This window comes from Pyrgilauda ruficollis, unplaced genomic scaffold (assembly GCF_017590135.1).
Source record: "Pyrgilauda ruficollis isolate IOZ18807 unplaced genomic scaffold, ASM1759013v1 scaffold16, whole genome shotgun sequence".
Taxonomy (NCBI): domain Eukaryota; kingdom Metazoa; phylum Chordata; class Aves; order Passeriformes; family Passeridae; genus Pyrgilauda; species Pyrgilauda ruficollis.
The window spans coordinates 709,673-723,466 of NW_024514764.1; the positions used below are offsets into that span (position 1 = coordinate 709,673).

The following is a 13,794-nucleotide window of genomic DNA, read 5'->3' on the forward strand; positions in this document are numbered from 1 at the left end:
CTCCCCACACTGCCAGCAGCCACCTCCCTGAAGAAGGAAAAATGAATGTACTGAGATCTCCCTCAGCTCTGCATCCCTCTGCAAGGGGTTGGAGGTGCCTCTCCACACCAGGATTCCCAGAGCCATCAAATCCTCCTGGAGCTGCTCCCCCTGGACATGGCCCTCCTTTGCCAAGGCACCTGCAGGCTTGCAAGGAGCTTTCAGTGCTCTTTCTTTCTAGAAATGATACAAGGATTTGGTTTTTCCCTGCTTTTTCATGTACAATGCAAATATGTTAAGCCTTAAATTGAGTATTTAATTTGCAAAAAAAAAAACAAACAAAACAAAACAACAAAACCCCCCCACCAGGTTACTGCAATCACCCTGAACTGGGATTTTATTTTTGTGTCTATTTACAGACAAACGTCTTCCTCCAGCAAGAAGTTTTCCTAACAGTGAAAGTTCTATGCATCAGAAAAGCTAAAAAGCTACCAAAATCAGCCAGTCTTAAAAGAAAATAATTATCAAGTAACATGGAAGTTTAGCTGCCAAAAAAAAAAAGCCCATACCTGTGGCTGGAGTACAACAATATTAAGTTACTGCTCTCACAACAAAGGGGATGGAATCTATTCTTGAAAAAAAAAAAATTCAGCCTTAATGATATAAACAAAATTATCCTTAAATGTAGACTGGAAAGGACTCTGCCTGCTTTGCCTTGCCCAGGGATGCCAAGGCTGGTGGGCTCTGCAGTTTTCCATCTCTCCAAGTGCCTTCCTTGTGTTTACACTGCCAGTTCTAATGGTATCTCTAATTAACCCCAGGAATAAATAGGGTTTGTTAAGGTAGCCCTTGTACAGCAAGTACAGCTAATGAGGTCTCAGCACTCTGCTGCCTTAACACAGACGATGTCTCAGAACACACACTCACACATGTGTCTACATATCCTCAACTCCCACGGCTTAATTCAATTAATACTATTAAATCTTTAATGCTTGCCTTCAAAGGCTTCTTTTTAATTTTTAATAGCTCTCATAGGTGAGCACGAATGTTTTAAGTCTTTCTGCTATATTTTAAATAAACTCCTCTTTTCTTGCCACTTTGATGTTTGTCTTTCTGACAAACCTCTGCTCTGTGAAGCTGTTGTGACTTTGTTTTGTGTGCAAGGATGACATTACAAGCTCCAAACGATATGTTAATCACCGAGCTGGAATCTGGGATTTTTTTAATTCCTCTCACCTGCCCTCTGGGCTGGGAGTTGGCACCAGAACAGCTTTCATCAAAACAATGAAACCCAGGAGGAGAGAAGAGGCAACTGGAGGAAGGGAGCTCTGATTTGCATCTGTTTAGCATAGAAGCGGCAGGCGGGGCTAAATTCTCTTTTACTCGGCTTTCCCATGAAGGCAGAGAATGCCAAAGTCACCGTAGTTTATTTAAATAGTTAAAATAGGAGTTTTGACAAAAGACTGGTCAAGCTGGATGGAAGAATAAGCCCTGTGGCATCTAAAGGCACATCCATTTCACACGTCTGATGGGCACTGAGTGTGTTTTTAATTCTCCCCTTCTCTCACTCCAAATTACCTTGAGACCCCTTCCTACCTTGCCCTGCCCCGTTTCTAAATTTTGAATTTGTGTGACAAGAGATAAAGCTTAGACAGCACATTTCAGGCCTTTTCATAAAGCATAAACTACAAGAAACGAAAAAGAAAAACAAAAAAACAGCACAGACTTTCCTCCTCCTTTAAAGTTTATTTTTCTTCTGAATAAGAAAAAAAAACCCCCTTCTTAAAACTAAAAATCAGCATTTCCAGGGTCAGGAAAAGGCACTATAGTATTATATACACTATCCAAGCTGACACAAAAAAGAAGAGATTAAAAGCCTGGCTGGAAGCCAAGGCATCCAGACACAATTTTGCACAGAGCATAGAGAACAAAAGTGTTCCTGCATTCAGGATGTTGGAGCATGTTTCCTGTACTCACACCTGAAAGCAAACAGCCCTAAAAACCAGGGATCCCAGTCAGCCCCAGACCAACAGGTCCCTCACCCCTCAGAGTGAAAGATGTGCTCACACTTTGCTTGATCCAGACCATCTCCTGCAGAACAGACCCACCCCATAAAGCAAATTAAAAACAGAATAATAAAGACAAGCTACAAAACTCTCCTGCTGTTCCTCACTCCTCAACATTTCAGCAGAGCACTCCCCAAAATTCCAAATCTCCAGCCATAAAACACGTCCTGACTTTTAAAGCCCATGTCAATACTCCTGGAGGCATCCTATGGTCGTATTATGATGAAATTAAATATACACAGCCACTATTGGTTGGTAGACAGACACCAAAATGGCAATTGCAGCACTCAGTGTGTTTAAAGCAGCAGGCCAGGCAAAAGGAGATTATTCACTAGGTAGTCAAACGTAAAAAAGAGCCAGACATTTCAGTCTGTCTCAGTGTCTCACAAAGGGGTCAGCGATTTGTAAATTTTAAACACAACACTTAAGCAGTTTTGCAGACTAAAAATCCTTTGATGATTTACCTCAGTGCTTCTCTGCAATAAAAGTGATTTTGCTGTACTCGAGCTTTTATACTTCAGCTTCTCTACAAGAATTCTGAAAGCCAAGTCAAACCAATTATAAACATTCCTGGATTTTGCTTCCTTATTAAAGCTTCCCAAGAGAACCAGTAAACATATAAACATAAATAACTTTCAGAGGAGTCACCCAAATACCAATAAATTCTTCAGAAAGCAGCAGCTTTGCTGAAAAAGTATGAAATACCACGATCATAGCCTGGTGCAAGGACAGTCATGCTGCTCTTCTAAGCAGCAGATAGAAATTTCTGCCTTAAAAATATACACAAATTGAAAATATTCTCAAAAACGACAGAATTAAATAGTGATTTCTGATCTGTATTTGTATACTCCTAAGAAAAGTAGTCTGTGTCACCTATGCTGTTTATCTGAAAACATTCCAACAGAGGCATTATCTTGACTTTCTGAGAAACTCTTCTAAATTGGTAGACAAAGTTTAACTTCATGAACTCTGCTCAACAACAGCAGCAAAATATAGTAACACTTCTCATAGGTAAGAAGCATTCCATCCTTAAAAAAAATCACTGCAAGCAGCAGAACACTGCAAGAAGCAATCAAACCCCTGCAATAAGGCAGGATGGGCTCAGAAGGCAAATATTTCATTAGATAATACAACAGAGGGGAGTTTGTGCTTTCCAGTGGTCATTAGAGAAAGAGGTTTTCATCAAATAATTAAATACCTGGGCAGGGGCATTTTAAAGATGCATCAGATCTTCCCTGGATGTGAATATTGAGGGTAATGCCTGATCAGGAACCTCTAACCAGACATTACCAGTCACAATCCAGCAATGGCACAAAATGGGAGGGTGTTTCACTGATTAATTAAAAATATTCAAGTTCTGTTTTTCAACTAACAATTGAAGTGCTTTCCTTTACGTGCACCATGTGGCAGAGCACACTGTGCTTGACCATCCCCACCAGAGAACAGGCATGTTAGAACAGCTCTGCAGATAAGGATTAATTAATGATCTTCAATTCTGGCTGGTTTCATAGGTTAGAGCAAACATCTCTGCCTTACTGCTGTTGTCACAAGCCTCATCCCTGTCCAAACAGAGCTGAAAGTCAGTAGAAAAGCAGCTTCAGCAGCAATTGGGTCAACAGATTTGGCTGAAGAAATCCTCATCACTAAAAAGAAAGAAATAAATAAAAATCAGAATGATAAAACTAAGGTGGTGCTTGGGGTCTCCTCATGCCCACGAGGAACCTCCTGGGAACAGAATTCCCACCTAGAGGGAAACGTGTCTGAGGGATTCTTTTGTGCTGCCATCTCAGGGGAGGAAGTTACCTTTAAAAAGACTTTGTTTGGTCTCTCCCTGAGGAATACCAGAACTGTCTGTATCAGTTGTTTCAGTGGGGTTTGTCCCACAAAGGTTTTACTTGTGAACTGCACAGCTCTTACACCAGTGAGCAATTTACTCATGCAATTACTCCCAGTGGACTCAGAAGAACTGTGTGAGAAAGAAGCTTTGCCAACCTAAAGGTTGCACAATCAGGGGGGAAAAAAAAAAACTTCAACCAAACCAGGGAGGGGGATAAATTGCAACTGACAAAAACTACAATCAAGAAATAGCTGCTGACAGATTGTTATTTAAGTACAAGGAAGTGATTTAAACAGGAGCAGTTGTAATAAGATTATACGATTCTCTATTAAGATTCTTAAAATGTCTTTGTTCTAGCAAAGCTCTGAAAAGACCATTGCCCTTGCAAAGGTTCAGAAACTACTAAATTGATGTTAAGTCTAGAAATTAATATGATTTGGGAGAAAAAAGATAAAATTGTAAAAGAACATCATTAGTACCCTGCCACCCGTGCTGGTATTTTTCCCTAGCAGGGGTACCACGTGTGTTGTAGCATTTCTTGGTGGCAAAACTCAAACCCATCCAACAGAAGTAGGGAGCTTGCTGTGCCTGGGTTTCTGCTTTTAAATAATGAAAACTCCCAGGTGGATTTTAGAAGCCATCATATTATGTAAGTGACATCTCCAGAAGGGCAGGGGAGTCTCTATGAGGTTATACAGGAGAGAGATTAAATCAGTGTCTGGCTGCTGAATTTTAGCCATGACCCCTAGACTCCCCCATGTATTTTACATAGTCTGTTCTAAAACTCCAGCCCCCAAAATTTGCCATAACTCCTGCAATACTGAAAAGAAAACAAGGCAAGGGAGTCTTCAGATTTCTGTTCGGTAGGGTGAACATAAAACATTTCTAACTAAGGTGTCTGGCATGGTTTTAAACTCATAAGCAGCTTTGAACATTCAAAAAAAAAAAAAAAAATAATGACTTAATTTGTACAAGTATTGTTCACTGAGTGCTGCATTCTGAGAAACAAAAAGGCCTCAAAGAGCCAGGTCTGTCCCAAGCCTGCAAAAGCAGCAGAGGCCTTCTCCTGCCTGGGCCACCCTCCAAACTCTCCTGGACCTCATGACCATTTAGGATTTATTGCATGGTGACATGAGAGGCTCAGGCACTGCAGACAACATGGCTAAAACAGCTCTGGGAGGAGAGGCAGGAGCAGGGTGGAAGGAAAGGCAGAAGGAGCAGGGTGGAAGGAAAGGAAGGAGAAGGAGCAGGGTGGAAGGAAAGACAGGAGAAGGAGCAGGGTGGAAGGAAAGGCAGGAGAAGGAGCAGGGTGGAAGGAAAGGCAGGAGAAGGAGCAGGGTGGAAGGAAAGGCAGGAGAAGGAGCAGGGTGAAAGGAAAGGCAGGAGAAGGAGCAGGGTGGAAGGAAAGGCAGGAGAAGGAGCAGGGTGGAAGGAAAGGAAGGAACAAGGTGGAAGGAAAGGCAGGAACAGGGTGGAAGGAAACTGCAGAGGTCTTATGCACAAATTTCAGCTAATTACTTGAGGCAGCTCAGGGAGCTCCACTCCTGATGGTGGAAGGAAAACTGTGCCTTGAAAACAAATGGTATGGATCACGACAACAAAACAAACGTGTGTTTGAGACTCCTTCAAACTTCCCCCAGCCACCTCCAGCACAAAACACAGATAAGGGGAGCCTCCAAGGTGGAGCTGCACCCAGGCCTGGGCTGGGACTGGTTTCACCCAGTCCCAGAGCAGAGGCAGCTGCACTCCCACTGCCAGTGGGGACCTGTCCGAGCCTGAGCTCCTGCTACCCCACCTGCACAGAGCTGGATTTGGCAAGCCAAGGCACAGGAGGCGTGAACAGCCCAGGCCTGACCTTGAACACAAGCTCGAGGCACCAGTTAGAGGCATTTATGTTAACAGCCCTGGGTGACAGGAAACAGAGAGACACACTATTAACAATTAATGTAACACAGGGTATTGGCTCTGAGATCAATTCAAGTTCAGTTTTTGTAACAATACCAGAAAAATGAGCTGAAAATTATCTATACAGAAGAAAAGCATCTCGCTAGCATGACTCAAAGTTATATTTCCATATAGAAAGGCACAATAGTGAATTACAAACTGAATTCTGCAGACATCTCCAGTGCCAGTGCAACCAACAAACACAAAGTACTCCTATACTGATTTTCTAATTAGTATGATCATTCATACAAACTCAACTAATAGATATTTACATTGAACTCAATCTTGGTAACTTAGGCTACTCTCCTTAAACTCTGCCTACAACCACTGGTAACCTACAGAAGACACCACAGAACCTTCTGACCCAACTACTTTGCCTTTATCAATGGTCTGGAGCAGCACCATAAAATCAAGCAAACCCCAAATCTGGAAACCAGAGACAAACCTGTTATTTGTAAAATGATAAATAAAGAATACCAGTTTTCCTGTAACTTTCTACCTGCTGCACCACTCACCGAGAGGCTCAGCCCAACAGCCACTGAGCTCTAGATCCATCCTGAAGCCCACAGTCTCTGAATTCACTCACATTCTGAATTCTTTCTCCAAGCAGAACAGGAAAGCAGTCCTGTAACAACCAGCTAAACTGATTAACTCAGGCTTTTTAGGGTCTGTTATTCAGCACAGCCCAGTCTGTACCAAACCTGGAGCACACCAACGCTAGCAGACCTACAATCAGCCACGGCAGGTTTTATTCCAGAGGACAGCAATCCATGTTGTTCTCCTCCATGGAGTCTCCTGCCTTCTTAATGAGCAGCCAGCCTACTGAAACACACAAAAACCTGCTGTTCTTTGAAGCACTTAAGCCAGCAGGATGCTGGTACGTTTCGATATTTTCCCTGCACAGATCAGAGCGAGGCGAAGTGGGAAAAGAACATTACAGGCGTTCCTACAAAGCAGGCACATTTCATTTTCTATTAGCAACATCCCAAGGGACACTTTAGCACTCTGCAAATATGGCCCTGCAAGACTGGGAAGTTGCTTCCTGAGTACCAGTCATTAAAGAAAGGTATTAGAGTAACTTATATTCTTCTACACCAAGCAAAAGCCAGAGTCATTTCCCCATCCCACGTATGAGACCTAAGAAAAGCAAGATCAGGAACATCATAACTACTCTTTAATGTATTTCCCCTAAACTGATTATCATTTAATGATTGCTCTCTCTCTCTCTCTCTCTAAAGGAAAAAAAAAACCAACCACAGAAACAAAACCCTGTTTTCTGTATCAAGAGAGACTATCAGCATTTTTATGAAGTAACAAATTAGGCCTTTGGCATTTCCCAGCAGTGATCCAAGATTTGAGACTTCTAAAAAGCTCCAAGTTTTAAAGCAATCAAATGGCTGACAGCTGGAACAAAACTAGCATGATTAACCAGTTATGTAAATAATGATGTGGTCAGTGCAAGCTGAATTCATTTCTGCTGCCTGCATTATACTGGACATCAGATGTTTGTGAGCTCTTCATGAAATGTGGCTGTAGGAATAATGGAAGTGAAAACCAACATGAACATCACCAGCCAAGCTACCTGACAGTCAGGGGTGTCTCCTCTGGTCCTTCCACACCCATCAGGTAACTCATAAACAACACTATTTTAGCCCAAATATTACCCACCACTGCTTAGCTTCTACCTAGGGAACAAGTCTACTTCTTCTCAGCAGACAAGGCCATGGAGAGGTGGAGAAAGATGGTCAGAGTATATTTATGTACAAGGGCTTTAGCCCAAATATTACCCACCACTGCTTAGCTTCTACCTAGGGAACAAGTCTGCTTTTTCTCAGGAGACAAGCCCATGGAGAGAGGATACTTATGTACAAGGGCTTGGAGTGACAGCCAAGGGGGAACAGCTTCCCGCTGCCAGAGAGCAGCATTGAATGGGATATTGGGAAGGAATTCCTGCCTGGGAGGGTGGGCAGGCCCTGGCACAGGTTCCCAGAGAAGCTGTGGCTGCCCCTGGATCCCTGGAGGTGTCCAAGGCCAGACTGGACCTTTTTTGGAAAAACCTGGGATAGTGGAAGGTGTCCCTGCCATAGCAGGGGTGGGACTGGATGAGCTTTGAGGTCCCTTCCAACCCAACCCAACCCATTCTGGGATTCAAAGATCCTGTGAGTGCTACCTTGCATTTCTTAAAGGCTGATAACAATTTCCATTCCTCAGCAGATGTAAAAGTCAAGCTGCTGTGTCAGAGAGCTGTTGTGACACAGGTGTAATGTTGCAGAGTAACTTCATGGCATAGAGGAAGTTACAATCAGCACCCCCAAGTCAAACTTCCTCAAATGGAACCCACAGTCAATTTGGGCTTATCGGAATCCGCCTTCAGGAATGCACACTCATGGGTCATTTGTGCTTGATAATTCTTGATAACATAGTTAAATATTTAATAAGGGTAAGATTATCTCTGAAATTCTGTCGAGCTAGTTTACCATTACTTTGAGCTCATAAAGGAAAATTTATCAAAAGTTTTGATTCTTCCCAATAAAAGTCTACACTTGAGTTTGTTCAAAAATAACACATCTGAGAATCAGCCAAGACAAACATATTTAGAAGTAACTCCTAAACAGGCTACATTTTGCTAAAGATACCATTACAATATATTTCTGATTTAAAAAAAAATCATTCATCCCACATTTCACACCCCAAAAATACAATTTCCTATGACCTTGTGTCTCACGAAACACAGCAACACACCGGAATTATGCAAGAGTTCTGTATTACCATAAAACACGTATTTCAGTGGAGAGAATAATAAAACTTAATCTCGCGGCCTGATTTGCATTTTGAACTCCTCAAGTCAGACTCTACAGCCCGTAACATCTGCAACAGCTTCACAATCCTAACAAGTCTTTTAGGCCTCCTGTTGAAAATGGATGAGCATGTAGATAATTCAGGTTGTTTTCTTAATAGATGAGAAGAAGAAATACGTCCAAGTGCTGTAAATTTAAAATCTCATTTGGCTTTTCAGATCAGTGTCGACAGCATACTTGAGAAGGGGGAGGGGGAAGCATTACACACCCATAAAACTGAGACCAAACGCTACCAGTTTTAAAGCCTTAGAGCTTTAAACCTTAACATGAATATTTTAACATTTACATTAAAGCCTTACGGCTTTAAAATAGGGGACTTCCATTGCGGGCAGCCTGTGATAATTACTGTTTCAATATATTTCACAGCAATAATGTAATACAGCTCGCTGACTACCCAACCCTAATCTCTAGCATCACAGGTACTGCAGGTAATTTTTTTTTTTAAATATATGTAAGTATGTATCGGTGTAAATATATATATAGAGAATATCACAGAACCACAGAAAATCACAGAATTATTAGGGTTGAAAGGGACCTCTGGAGATCATCTAGTCCAATCCCCCTATACAAAACAGACCCTTAAAAATCATTAAAAGCATTAACACACATCTCCCAAACAACGATATTACTGAAAATACAACAAAATATCCCCCGCCCCGCCACGATGGAGGTGAACAACGCCGGGGCGGGGGTCGGACCGGGCGGACCGGAGCCCCCCGCCCCAGCGCCGCCGCCGGGAGCCCCCCGAGCCCGCAGGCCCCGCCATCCCCCGCAGCCCCGGGAGGCCCATCGGGAGCCAGGCCCAAACTTGGAGCCGCGGAGACCCAGCCCGTCCCCGCCGCCGCCCGCCCAGCCACCCACCGGCGACAACAAAGGCCACCGCGGCCCCGCGCCCTCCCCGCGGGGACCCCCGGGGGCCCTTCCCGCGCCCACCCCGCGCCCCGCCGAGGGGAACGCCGGCGCTGCGGGGGCTGCCCGCCCGTTCCCCCCGCCCTCACCCCGTCCCGCAGCCCGCGGGAGCCGCGCTGACCTGCGGGCGCGGGGCGGGCGCGGTGTCCCGGTATCCCGGTGCCCGGCGGCCGCGGGCTGCGCTTGACACCCACACGCACCATCCAACATGGCGGCGGCGGCCGCGGGGAGGCGGCGGAGGAGGCGGAACCGGCGGCCGCGCGCGGCCCCGAGGCGCGGCCGCGCTGAGGGCGGGGGGGACGCGGCGCTGCCCGTCCCCTCCTTCCCTCCCTCTTCCCTTCCTTCCCTCCCTCTTCCCTTCCTTCCCTCCCTTTTCCCCTCCTTCCCTCCCTCTTCTCCTCCTTCCCTCCCTCCTGGCGCGGCTCCTCGCAGCCGGACCCGGCGCCAGTAAGGAGCGAGGCAGGATCGGCCCCAGGGCACGGGCGAATTTGGACGGGAGAGCGCCTGGGGAGGCCCCTCAGTGCTCAAAGAGCTCAGGGGTCCCCCAGAAACCTGGGTGAAATAATGCAAAACAAGTTTATCGTTACGAAATAGCCAGATTTATGGGTCAGGGAACGCTTTAGAGAGGGTCTGGGGCTGGGTTTGATGGAAGGAGAGCGCTTGGGGATCCCCCTCAGTGCTCACAGAGCCCAGGAGGAACTGGGCTCAGGGCTAGAGGTCCCCCAAAATCCAGGGACCAAAAATACAAAATAATGACTGTCAGTACAAAATATCCGCTTTTATGGATCAGGGTACACTTTAAAGCAAGTCTGGGGCTGCCTTTGATGGAAGGAGAAGGCTTGGGGAACACACTCCCCCTCCACACTGACAGCACCTGGGAGAAACACATTTCAGGGCAGGGTAGCCCCCCAAAAATCGAGGTCCAGTGTAAGCAGGCAGCCCCCAAAGCAGAATTATAGAATGAATTCATTTGGAAAAGACCTGAAATGATCAAGTCCCAAATGGTGGCCAAACATCCCTTTGTCAACTAGACTACGGCACTGAGTGCCACATCCAGCCTTTCCTTAAACACCTCCAGGACCAGTGACCCCACCACATCCTTGGGCAGCCCATTCCAATATTTATTCATTCTTTCGATGAGAAAATCCCTCCAATGTCCAACCTGAACCTCCCTGGCACAGCTCCCGTTGCCTCACACAGCACAGATGCTCCCACTGCAGAGGCCAATGTAAAATAACCACTTTTATGGCTAAGGGGACACTTTATGGACACACTTGTGGATCAGGGTCGCCACACTGGGTGACGAAGGGACACAGAGGCCAGGAGGAGCCGGAGCTGGGTGGGTCGGAGCACACGTCCTTCCCCTCGTGATAATGACTAAACCTGTGTCCGGCACCGCGGGCTGGAGGAGGGTTCTGCTCCCATTGTAGTCCTCCCTGAATATATTTGTTCCCATCTTAAAACCGGGAGACAATTCAAGGAAACGGGACATGGCTGCTCGGGAGACAGTCAGGGTTGGTGTAGGTCAGGGGAGAGGCTGGATAGCAGAGCTCTGCTCGGATTGCTGCTGGTTATTTAAAACCCCAATTCCTCAGGAATCGTGCCTTACAAAAGCATAGGAAAACAGAAATGTGGAGCAAAATCCAGTTTATGAGTCACTGCTTTTAAGTGAAAGGAAGGTCAGGCTGAGTGCTGCAAACTTCATCAAATTCCACAATGGTTTGGGAAGGGACCTTAAAAATCATCTTGTTCCAAACCCTGCCAGGGGCAGGGACACCTCCCACTGTCCCAAGATGCTCCAAGCCTGTCCAACCTGGCCTTGAAAACTTCCATGGATGGAGCATCCACCACTTAAAGCCCAGTCCTGCCATGGACCCACTATCAAATCTGCCACAGATTTGAGGTTTAAATACAGAAGAACGGGGACTGCAGTGAAACACCGGGTGAGCTGCATTAAAAGCAACTTGTTTAGAAATGCTGCACATTCCAATGCCTTGAACACCATCTGGGAGCTGGGAAGCTCCGAATCTTCTGCAGCAAGCTGTGATTCTGGCTTAGCTGTTAACCTTGAGCTAGGCAGGATTAAATTCTGGGTGAAAAAAAATAAGGGATCAGCACACATCTGATGGTATCAGCAGGAGCTGAAAGAATACTTCCCCCTTTTCTTCTTTGCAAGAAAACAGCAATGATGGAAACCCAATGTTTCTGTGCACGTTCATTAATCCTAATGATCAGGTGCTGACAGCTCCAAAGGAAGAGAAGAAAGCTCTTGGTTAAAATAGAATGGGAAGAACAGGATTTTTCCTGCTGCCTTCTCTCCTGCCTGTGTTCCTTCCAGGTCTGGGCAGACTGCTCTCCAGAGCAGGAGGCAGCTTCCTCTCCATTCCCAGCTCCATCCCAGGTGTCTGTCTACATCATTAAGTGTGCAAATCAGCAAACCCAGCAAAAACCTCCTGCAGCTGGCATGCTTCCACCAAAAAAACACTTCTCTATCAAACAGATCAAGCCCCTTAGTGCGAGTAAAACAAACCAGCCAAGTAAAATCACTTATTTTTTTATTATTATATACGTGTTAATGCCTTAAAGTGCAGTGTTCCTGCTGCCCTGGGCAGGTACATGAGTGGTAGAGCTGCACCAGCAGAGCTCTGCCCAAGCTGCACAGGGATGTTCTTCCTGGTGGCCTCTGAGCAGACTCGTGGCAGTGGATTTATGTCTTTTGTTTCCTATTAGCAACAGGAGGTCACTGCATTTGTCCTGTGATTTTAAAGCCAGGAGCTGGTGCAGAACACTTCCCACTGCAGCCCTGCCCCATCCTTCTGGAGCAGGCTGTACCTGGATCTTGACCCGAGCCGTCTCTGATCCTTCCCAGCCCACAACATTTCAGCTGCGTTGGCAGAACCAGAGTCCAAGGCCACAATCTGCAGTCTGAGTTGGTCACCAGGAGCTGGGGCACCACCCTGATAACCAACAGAGCAATCCACAAGGAGAAGGCAGCTCACAGACTCCCAGGATATCCTCGGGATATGGAAGGGACTCACAAGGAGCATCAAATCCAACTCATGCTCCTGCACAGGACAAGGATCAGGGGCACCTTTCACTAGACCAGGGTGCCCAGAGAAGCTGTGGCTGCCACATCCCTGAAAGGATCCAAGGCCAGGTTGGACAGGGCTTGGAGCAACCTGGGATAGTGGAAGGTGTCTCTGCCCATGGCAGGGATGGAACTGGAGGGGTTTTGAGATCCCTTCCAACCCAAACTATTCTGTGAGTCTATGAATCCCACCCTGTGCCTGAGAACGTTGTCCAAACACTCCTGGAGCTCTGGCAGCCTTGATGCCATGACCATTCCCTGGGGAACCTGTCCAGTGCCCCAGCACCTCTGGGTGAAATCCCTTTTCCTGATAACCTAAACTTTCCTGGCGCAGCTTCACGCCATGCCCTCAGCTCCTGTCACTGGTCACCAGAGACGAGCTGGTGGCAGTGGACCCAGTGAGTGGAGTGGGAGTAGGCGCAGGATAAGGAGCAGGAGGATAAGGAATGGGATGTCTGGAATGCAGGAGGCTCTCCCAGAGAAGATGAGGAAGTCACATCCTCCCCCAGCTGCCCTCCCAACTAACCTAGGGAAGAGCAGCTGCCAGGGAGCCTCAGGAGGGCCTGTTCCACAGCCATAATGGGAATATCGCCCACGTGGGGCTGAGCACACCACTAATTAGCTAATGAGTTTGTTCCAAATGTCTGGCCACCGTGTGAGGGACAACAGGAGCAGCACTTGAAAAGCCCCAAACAGTGACAAGTGCATTTGTCTCTTGTCGCTGACCCCAGCCCCGCATTAACAAATAGGTCACAACCAACGGTGCTTTGCAGTGATCTAATCCTCCTGCCATATGTCGGCTGCCCGAAAAAACACTGCACAGAGAACGCCCCAAAGCTCTGCAGAAATCCCAAGGAAAACTCGATAAATATATCCCTGCCGTTTGAAATTTGATTTCCTCACTCTATTGTTCCTCATTTCCTGAGAGCTGGCTTGGTGGATCACATTTTCTGCTTCTGTCTCCAGTGCTTGTAAGCAAACAAGACTGAATCTCATTATCCTGATGCATGGCCCTGGCTGCGTGCAATCCGAGCTCTAAATCACAGTCATTTTGCTCCATTACTGATTTTCCTTCCCACTCCTAACCTGCAGGTCTTCAGAGGAATCAATGCA

General features: G+C 46.4%; 1 protein-coding gene across 1 annotated transcript in view; it reads right to left on the reverse strand.

Annotated features, from left to right (window-relative positions):
- The window catches only part of EPN2 (epsin 2), a 39,406-nt gene extending 29,549 nt beyond the window's left edge, over window positions 1-9,857 (reverse strand). The window contains exon 1 of the mRNA XM_041462301.1: window positions 9,715-9,857. The gene's annotated coding sequence lies outside the window, so the exon portion shown is untranslated. The remainder of the gene's footprint in view (window positions 1-9,714) is intronic.
- Between the last annotated feature and the right edge of the window lie 3,937 nt (window positions 9,858-13,794).